The 8,659-nt window shown below is 42.2% G+C and overlaps 1 protein-coding gene across 1 annotated transcript in view; it reads right to left on the reverse strand.

Moving 5' to 3' along the window:
* Positions 1-8,659, reverse strand: part of LOC104412802 (G protein-coupled receptor kinase 5) — a gene marked incomplete at its 5' end in the record, with an annotated part of 72,715 nt that overhangs the window by 63,889 nt on the left and 167 nt on the right. The window lies entirely within an intron of this gene.

The raw sequence follows: 8,659 nt of genomic DNA on the forward strand, positions 1-8,659 counted from the left end.
GCTCCAACCCTGGAGGTGTTCAAGGCCAGGTTGGACAGAGCCTTGGGCGACATAGTTTAGTGTGTGGTGTCCCTGCCCATGGCAGGGGGTCGGAACTAGATGATATTAAAGTCTTTTCCAACCCAAACCATTCCATGATTCTATATAAAATGTGAGTTTTGCTTCACTCAGAATATTTTATGGGCTTTGGGTAACTTTAACATAAAATAAGGCTACCGCTAATTTTCTGGTTTTAAGTGAAGAATAGGATGTTCCTTTTCTTCCTGCCCCAAAGAAGGACATGGAAGGAGGAAATAATGTTTGGTTTCAGGTTTTAACCAGAATAACTACTCCATTTTTCTAGTACACACTTTTCATTCAAAAAAGCTGGGGTTTGTTACTGACTGTTTCAGCCAAGGGCTCGGGCTCTTACGTTCATCCTCACCGACCTGCAGCATTTTGGCATACCATACTTCTAGCACGACTGTTCCCAGCAAAGGAACAGCTCTTCCTAAAATGAAGCCCAGTCACAATCCTAGAGGCCTCTGTAACAACCAGCAGAAGCCAAGTAAAAAGAATCCTTCCTCTACCAGCTACTTCAGATGAGTTATTTTCCTCAAGAAGCATTAACGTAGGTTAATCCCATCCCTTCCTAAAAGCCTGAATGCATCCCCAGGCATGAGGATTTCAGGCTGCTCGTCCCATGAGCACACTTCACAGCATCCCTATGACGTAGGTCTGGTAGGTCTTTTCTCCCTTTTCCCTCCCTACAGTTCCCTCCTTTCATTATAAGAGGGCTCCTCTACAGTTTAATTTAAGGGAATCTTTCTCACTGACTCCAGCAGAGCTGAACAGAGTCAACCAAACCAGAGCCTTGCTTTGCCCTGCCACCCCCTACTCATTATTACCAGTAGCAAAGATACAAGTGAGTTCAGCAAGGAGAAGAGTAAGCTGTTACCGTAAGTGTAGCCCTACCTCTCATTCCCTATAACCAGCAAATGCTAAATTGGGTTTAAAATAAATATCCTTAACAACCAAGCGCTACTATTTAACAGGACCCATGAGCACTTCTATAGCATGTTACAATTCCAAATCACTGCAAAAGTATGAATTAGCCTTAATGACTTGTATTACCTAATAATATAATGGAAAACCCTGCAGCTCACAATATCTATTCTATTTTCAGAGAGAGATGAAATGGATCTTTTAAAAGACTGTATTATCTTCTAATTCCTTTTCTGCATGGCCCTGTAATAACTCCTGGAAATAATTGAAAGGGTGTTGTGGCATTTTTTTTTCCCCTCTTAATTTGCAAAGACTAATTTATTGCCCCAAATACAGCCCTTGCCACAAAATACAAACACAGAGGTTTAGTGATATTTGTTGCTTTGGAGGCTTTCTATTGCATGATGACTGGTGTGGGCTCTGTTTGGTAAGGAGATGTGGATTTGCTGCCTGTTCTTTATGTAGAATAGCAACGTCTTTCTCGGGTTCTTTCTGGGTTGCCGCTGCCAAGGTAATACTTAATGGATTAAGTCTTGTGAAATAAATTCTGTAAATAGAACATGGGCTGAGATCATTTCAACTCATTTCCCCTGCGTCCCTTTCCCGTCCTGGAAGCTGTCAAGTACAAGCAGCCTGCAAGCTGCCTGTTCTCCCTGTGTTAGTCTTGAGTCTCACTACATGCATAAACCAGCTTGGTTTTCACATACTTTCAGTGATGGCATTAAAGAAATCAACCCTTCTCAGTTCCACCTATCACTATAAACTGGATACAGCTAATCTTAAAAGGGCACCAAACATTGCTCTGTTTGTCCATCATTAGAGCAGTAGAAACCTATGTTTATGATAGAATTATAGTTGAAGCTGAAGGATTTTAAAGAAAGGAACTGAACCAACTGTGGGTTTGTAAACAAACAATATGGTTTTGACGTCAGCCATATCATTTCATGTTCTGGAACAGTTTCTATAACGCGGCCAGTTCCTGCCTCTGAAGAGTATATAATTTAATTTAGATGGATTTGATGTGCTGTCCCATATCATGAATACAAGAAAGTACAAGGGTACTGCTGAAGGCAAGGTCTATGCTGGAAAGATTGCATAAACTGTACTTCACAGGAGCAACAGAGACCTTTTGGCTCAAGGAAGAGAGGGGAAAGTTGTGTCTACTGTAGAAGAAAGAAAAATAGAAAGTGAGGGGGAAGGGAAGTGTGCGGAGTGGGGACTGTCAAGGGGAAGGACTTTGTTTCTTCATCAGAAATAAATCAGTTCAAGGTTTTTTTCTGCATTAATATTATCCAAAAAAATCTGCACAACTTTTTCCAAAGCAATAAATCCTATCCACAGCTCTCAGCAGTTCTTCCAGCTTTGCTTTCAGTCCTTCTTGGGTTCCTCTCTCCCTGCGCTCTTTCTGTACTCGCTCCCTGGACAGCCACCACAGAGGACAGTTCATCTGGGGAGATTTTCTCTTAGGTACCACTCCAGCACCAAAGGGACTACCCACAGCTCAGCACCATGACCAGCCCCCTTCAGTGCTGGTGCAATAAACATGATCCCAATGGACAACGCAGAGCCCCACCAGCACCCAGCAGCCTGAGCTGGTAACAACCACTGAGGTTAGGAGCTGGTGCAAGAACAGAAGCAATATAGCACTTTGCAATTGCTGCTAGTGACTGAAATATATCTTAAGATGCAGTTGTCTAAGGGCACTGATTTTCATACAGAGCATGATTCTAATTGAGGAAATAAACCCACCCCATCTGGTGTCAACTGAATTTAAAGGGACTTCCTGTGTGAATAAAAAGTTATTTGTGAGCCTCCTATGTGTTTATCAGCTTGGGCTTTAATTTCTCTGGAAATGTATTTCAATGAACAGGAGAACAATGATATATTATGTTGTCTTTTTTTTTCAAGTAGATAGTATTTTCTACTCCACTGATTCAGCTCCCCAGGCTTGCAGAACACCTAGTGCTTCCCAGAGGTGTTGTACAGCTCCATGCTGGGTACTCAGCATCTTCCCAACACAGCTACCCATATGCCTACTTATTTGGAAAGCAATGAGGAGACAATTCCCCTTGTTATTTCATGTCACGGAATCCTGACTATTTGTTGAAAAACTTACTTCCAATAGAAATGCAATTTTCTTTCCCAAGGAAAGTTGATGCTTACTACAAAAAAAAAAAAACCAGAAACAACCCAAACTCAGAACCTCAAACTCTAGTTTTAGCCAAAAACATGAGACCAGACTTAGGCACAGTATTCAGACTGATAACGTAAGACAATCACAGAAGTTATAACCAGTTGTGCTTGGTTATTTACAGTGGAAGGCAAGCTGCAATTCTTTCCTTTGACCTATTTGTTGGCTTCAGGATCTACACTCCTAAACCTTGCTTTTTAATCACTGTAAACATCAGAGCTGAAGAATTTGGTGGAGAGAAAACTGGCTATTTCTCTGTGGTTTTATCACACTGGGCTTTTGATGCCTTCTCTATCCTGGTTTCAGCGCCTGAGCTTTGTAAGCGATACCACCTCATAGTCTCAGGTTCTGGGATCTGCACATGCACTGTGTTTCTTTGCTACACCTACATTCCCTGAGCAGATACACATCTGCAATGAACTTCAATATGCCATCTTGTCACTTGATCTCTCAGAGGCAGCTTCCCTTGTGAGTAAGCCTGGAAACTCACACTTTTCTTTCCCAAGACCCCTCACCCATGTGTTTAATCTCTGCAAACATCCAAAGCCACGGAACCCAAGAATTGCTGGTGGGAATTCATGACAGATGCCCCAGCACCGTGGAGCAGAACAGGGGTGCCCTCTAAATGAGATAACTGGGGTATAGTAGCAGTCTTTCTGCCACAGGATGGAGCTCAGTGCAGGCTGCAAAGCATTTCTAGGAAGCTGGATGAATACTTGAGCATCTCTCTGTCACTCATGTCTATATTGCTGCTTCTTGATTGTTACCAGCACCCAAGCTGGTGGCTCAAAAACCTCGTCTAGGTAGGTCTGAATCCCATTGCAGAGCCTGAACCATCAATACGCTTCCAGGTAGATAAAGTCCAAAGTGAGTGAAATAAAATCATATAGGTGAAGGTCTTGATCATGTCTGAAGAAGTACAATATGAAAAAGAGGAAAGAGGGCCAGCTTTTGTAAAAAGTGAGCATGTGAACTCTGTGGCTTCAGTTCTGTCCCACTTACTCTGTTCCCCATCTCTACAAAGCATTTCTCAAGCAGAAGTGTATTTTTAACAGCACTGAAAACATTTGGAAGTTCAAGCTACTTCTATCCTGGATAAAAGGGGCACAAATGTCACCTAAGAGGTTAAATGGCACAGGGAGGGGTTTTTCTTTTTCTCTTTTTAAACCAAGCATGGCCAAATTTGTATTAATGGGGCTGATCTTTCTGCCTGTGAAATCTCATTGAATATAAATATCTAACACAAGAAATCAACAGAGTTCTCCTTCTGCATGAGCACAATGCACAACCAGAAACTGCTTTCCTGAAGGAGTTAAAGGTTTCTCCAATAATGCAACAAATCACTCTATGCAACAAACAGCAGCCACATTCTGTGGCAGGTTCCCTACAAGCTTCAATCTAGGGGGGAAAAAACCTCTTGATTTATTATATAGCATTTGGACAGTTGCGAAAGAAAATTTGCCAAAGATCAGAATAATCAACTCTTTCACCCAAGCAGAGTTTTTATGGAAGAAAAAAGCACAGAATGGGTCTGAGCAAAATAAATAAAAATTCCACACTTTTAACCAACAGAACCTTTTGCGTCATTGAGAAATATTTACAGACATTGAGAATCTTTTATCATCAAAAAGACACTCTGCCCTTTAAAATTACAGCCTTTTCTTCTATGCGTGTTTACTGATGGCCTTTAAACTAGTGGGTATCCCTAACCTGTGGCATCTCTTCATGCCATGGTTGTCAAATGTAGGAATTTTTCAAGCTGTGCCTTGCTATTTTTCTCTTCCCTTGAAACACCTCTCTCTTGCTAAGGTATCAGATGTGAGTTTTAAAGATAGCAGAATGCCACCTACTAGCAGCATCCATCGCATGAGTTATTGTTACTTGTGTCTCAAACACCAGTTTTCATCAATTGAAAGGGTTGCTAATGCCAATACTATCCTGGAAAGGGCTAGCTGGTTTAATACAATTAAATGCAGCCAGGAGGCTTTGGAACTAGATAATCTTGAGGTCCTTTCCAACCCAAGCCATTCTATGACATACAGCTGGGAAGAGAGCTGCAAATAGAAATGTGTATTAGCCATTCATAATGTACAAGTATACATATAGAAGCTTCTCTCAAAGCCCAGTAAAGGTATTAGTGCAGCATCCCTGTTCCACTTGGTTGTTTAATTAGCACACAATGGCAGCCACTGAACTCCCCTGCAAAAGGTGTTGCATACTTTGGACAAAAAAGAAAGGAGAAAAGAAGTTGCTTTTAAGTGCAATCCAACAAAACAGCTCCTTGGCTAAATGGTGCTTTTAATAAAGATGTTTCCAGAGTTTGTTTATTTATCAAAAAACAGTGTTTCTCTCAGGTGTTTTGATTTTTTTTTTCATTTCTATGCAAAAGAAGGAGGGGAAAAAAGGGCTCTACTAAGCAAGGCTTTCAGTGAGACATCAGATGATGGATAGTCAAACACAGCGTCTCCTGTAAACACAGAGGGAACCAAAAGGTATGAACTGACTCATAATTGTGTCAACACAGGTCGCAGACCCTTGGTTTATTTCAGCCTTCCTGTTTTTCACAGATTTCTTTTCACACTACGCTATTTTTTTAAGACACAGACTCTTTTCAGTACACCTTAGTGGGGTGTAAAAGCACACACATTTTTACACCAAAATGTGGGCATCTACACACACATGTAGACTGTATTGCCACAATTACAACAGCAGCATTTTCCAGACACGGCTTATGGCTGTGTTAAACTACGCTGTGCCTTTCTTCACAGCACTCAAATAAAAAGGTCCATCCCATCCCACCCCTGCTGTCAGTTTTTTCTAGGGAGGCTCTTGGGAAGCATCCAGAAAAGAGGAGTACAACAGAACCTCAACAGCCTCGTCCTCCAGTTCATGCAACCCCTAAGACTTGGTGTGATTTTTTTCGTAACCAAAGGCTGTGGCAAGACTGTGTCTGACCAAAAGTGCTGGGAGGAGGACACATGGCAAAGAGGTCTGTGATGAGCAGAATCTACTGGTATTTGTCTTGATCTCTAAACATACTGAATTCAGTCTGTAGCATTTTCATTGGATTTCATTGCATTTCATTTCTTTGTCCAGAGAAGCTGTGGCTGCCCCATCCCTGGCAGTGTTCAAGGCCAGGTTGGACACAGGGGCTTGGAGCAACCTGCTCTAGTGGAAGGTGTCCCTGCCCGTGGCAGGGGTTGGAACTGGTTGAGCTTTAAGGTCCCTTCCAACCAAAAGCATTTGATGATTCTGTGATTCTCTGCAGGTTGCCTATTCCCCTAGAGATTGGAGGAAAAAACCTCTCTGGGGTCTCTATTTCATTACCAAATTCAACTTGCACTGACCAGTGGCTTAAGAACTTTTTAGTGTAGGGACTCATGGGCAGACACACCAAGCAGCTGGATCCCCTGCAAGTCACAGAGCAGTTCAACTCATGGTTCAAGAAAGATGTTTCAGTACATTCCCTCACAAAATCACCTGTGGAGACACCGTGTGAAATCCTGAGATCCTCCTAAAGGACTTGCAGAAAATAAGAAATGAAGATGGGTTAAAGCCAAGGGAGTTGTTCTTCCTTGACAGAGACAGTAAAAGAAGTGGTTTAAGGATAGATTGCAGCGACCAGTACTTGTCCCTGGATGACCATGAGCCACAACAGAGCCCAGTGTACGTGTACATGCATGTACAACAGATCCATCCTGAGCACCTTGGATCAACCACACATGTGCAAACAACTTAATGCCATAGACCCAGAGAGTCTGGCTCATCCCAGATGTGTCAGATGAACAAGGAGATGTTTATAAACACTGACTGTCTGGGATGTTTCAGCCTCAGCTAGATTAACTGAAAAATGGCAGAGCCAGCAAGGACAGATGACCTTACTTAGGCTGAGCAGTGCCTCATTCCGTGTGGAATCACATCCAGCTCAGCAGGAGAGCTACTCAATAAAAATCAGCCACAGAACAAGGATTTGGACCTGACTTCCCATTGTGAGAAAGTCAGTTGCTAAAATTCCCAGTCAACAGGTAATCCTTGCAGTGAAGCCAAATCCACCAAGAGCATCAGAAGGGCTCCTGCCCTGTTACTTTATCACTTCACTCACAAAAAGAATTGCAAACCAAATTACATCTAGGACAAAGCTGACACCAATAAAAAATACAAAGCCAGAAACAGCGTTTCAGAAACAGAAATCATTACCAGACTTAATTGTTTAAAGACTACTCATTTAGGATATTACCCCCTTGTAAAGAGCCAAGTGTTTTATCTGGTGCTGTTTTCCCCTTTAAGAACCAAGGTTGATGGAACAACAGAGAGAATTCCCTGTGTGAATTATAATATATTAAGTCAAATTTGCTTCCAGGAGGTTCTGTACATTCACAAATTGTGCCAGGGTTTGTGTGTTTGTGGAATAGCTATAGACTGGGAAAACCTCTGCTCTTTTCTTCTGCCTCCCTCTCATTTCTTTACCTCCTTTTAGCTCTACAGCAGAAGAAGAGGGAAGCAAAATTTACTGAAGGACACCATGAAAAGAGTTTCAAAACATTCCACATATTTTCTCTGCATAAACACGCCATGAATTTTGAATGTAAATTGTGTCAGGGCACTGTCACTCACACCCCAGGAGTTCACTCAAGTTCGGCACATTATGCTGCCTGTTATCTCAGTCGTTACAGTTTCTTGCCTTTCATTCATTGCCAGTGGCTGGAGCCTCAATTGCTGAAGTTAACCTCTAGTAATACTTGGATATGCAGTGGAGGATGCACAAGGAGATAGCTGTTAGCCTTGTTTGCCAAAGCAGCAGTCAACAGAATGCTGAAATTTGGCAGGTATGAGCAGGAGAAATGCTGTGTTATGGAAATGGACACTGCAAGCTTCCTTCCAAATTGATTGGCCCACATTGATAAAATAAGTTAATCAATTTTCTTATATGTCCTATAAAAAACTATATAAATTAGTGTCGTGGCTTGAATAGAGGATGGTACTGCTGAGCAAACCTGCCTGGCAGAGGGTAGCGGCTGTTGCTTCTGACATATCCAGACTGTAATTAATAATAACCTTCAACTACATCAACAATCTCTCTGCTTTCATCAAGTCTCAGTTCCTCCTTGATAAAGAGTTATGTACGACAAGAGAATGCAGGATGTGATGAGAGGGTTTGTTTCTTAATGTCCTTTTACAGGAGCATTACTGGTCCTTGGTAGATAACCTACTCGGTAGGTACCAAGTCAAAGCACCTGTCCCATAGGCAGGTATTGTCCAGCTGTAAAGTCCCTTTGGCTTGTAGAGCCTGTGCATGCAAAGAAGAGGGACAACCCCAAGCCTTGCAAGTGGATTTTACCCATCTCTCCTGCCTGATGCACAGTGCCTTGTTAGGAACCAGAAATACTGAGTTTGCATGGCAGCATCATGGGAGGTACATGCATTGCACACCCATCTCTCAACTGATTCCGTTTAGTGATGAGCATCTTTAATGCCGTCCTGCTG

This window comes from Nestor notabilis, unplaced genomic scaffold (assembly GCF_000696875.1).
Source record: "Nestor notabilis isolate BGI_N333 unplaced genomic scaffold, ASM69687v1 scaffold14091, whole genome shotgun sequence".
NCBI classification, from domain to species: Eukaryota; Metazoa; Chordata; class Aves; order Psittaciformes; family Psittacidae; genus Nestor; species Nestor notabilis.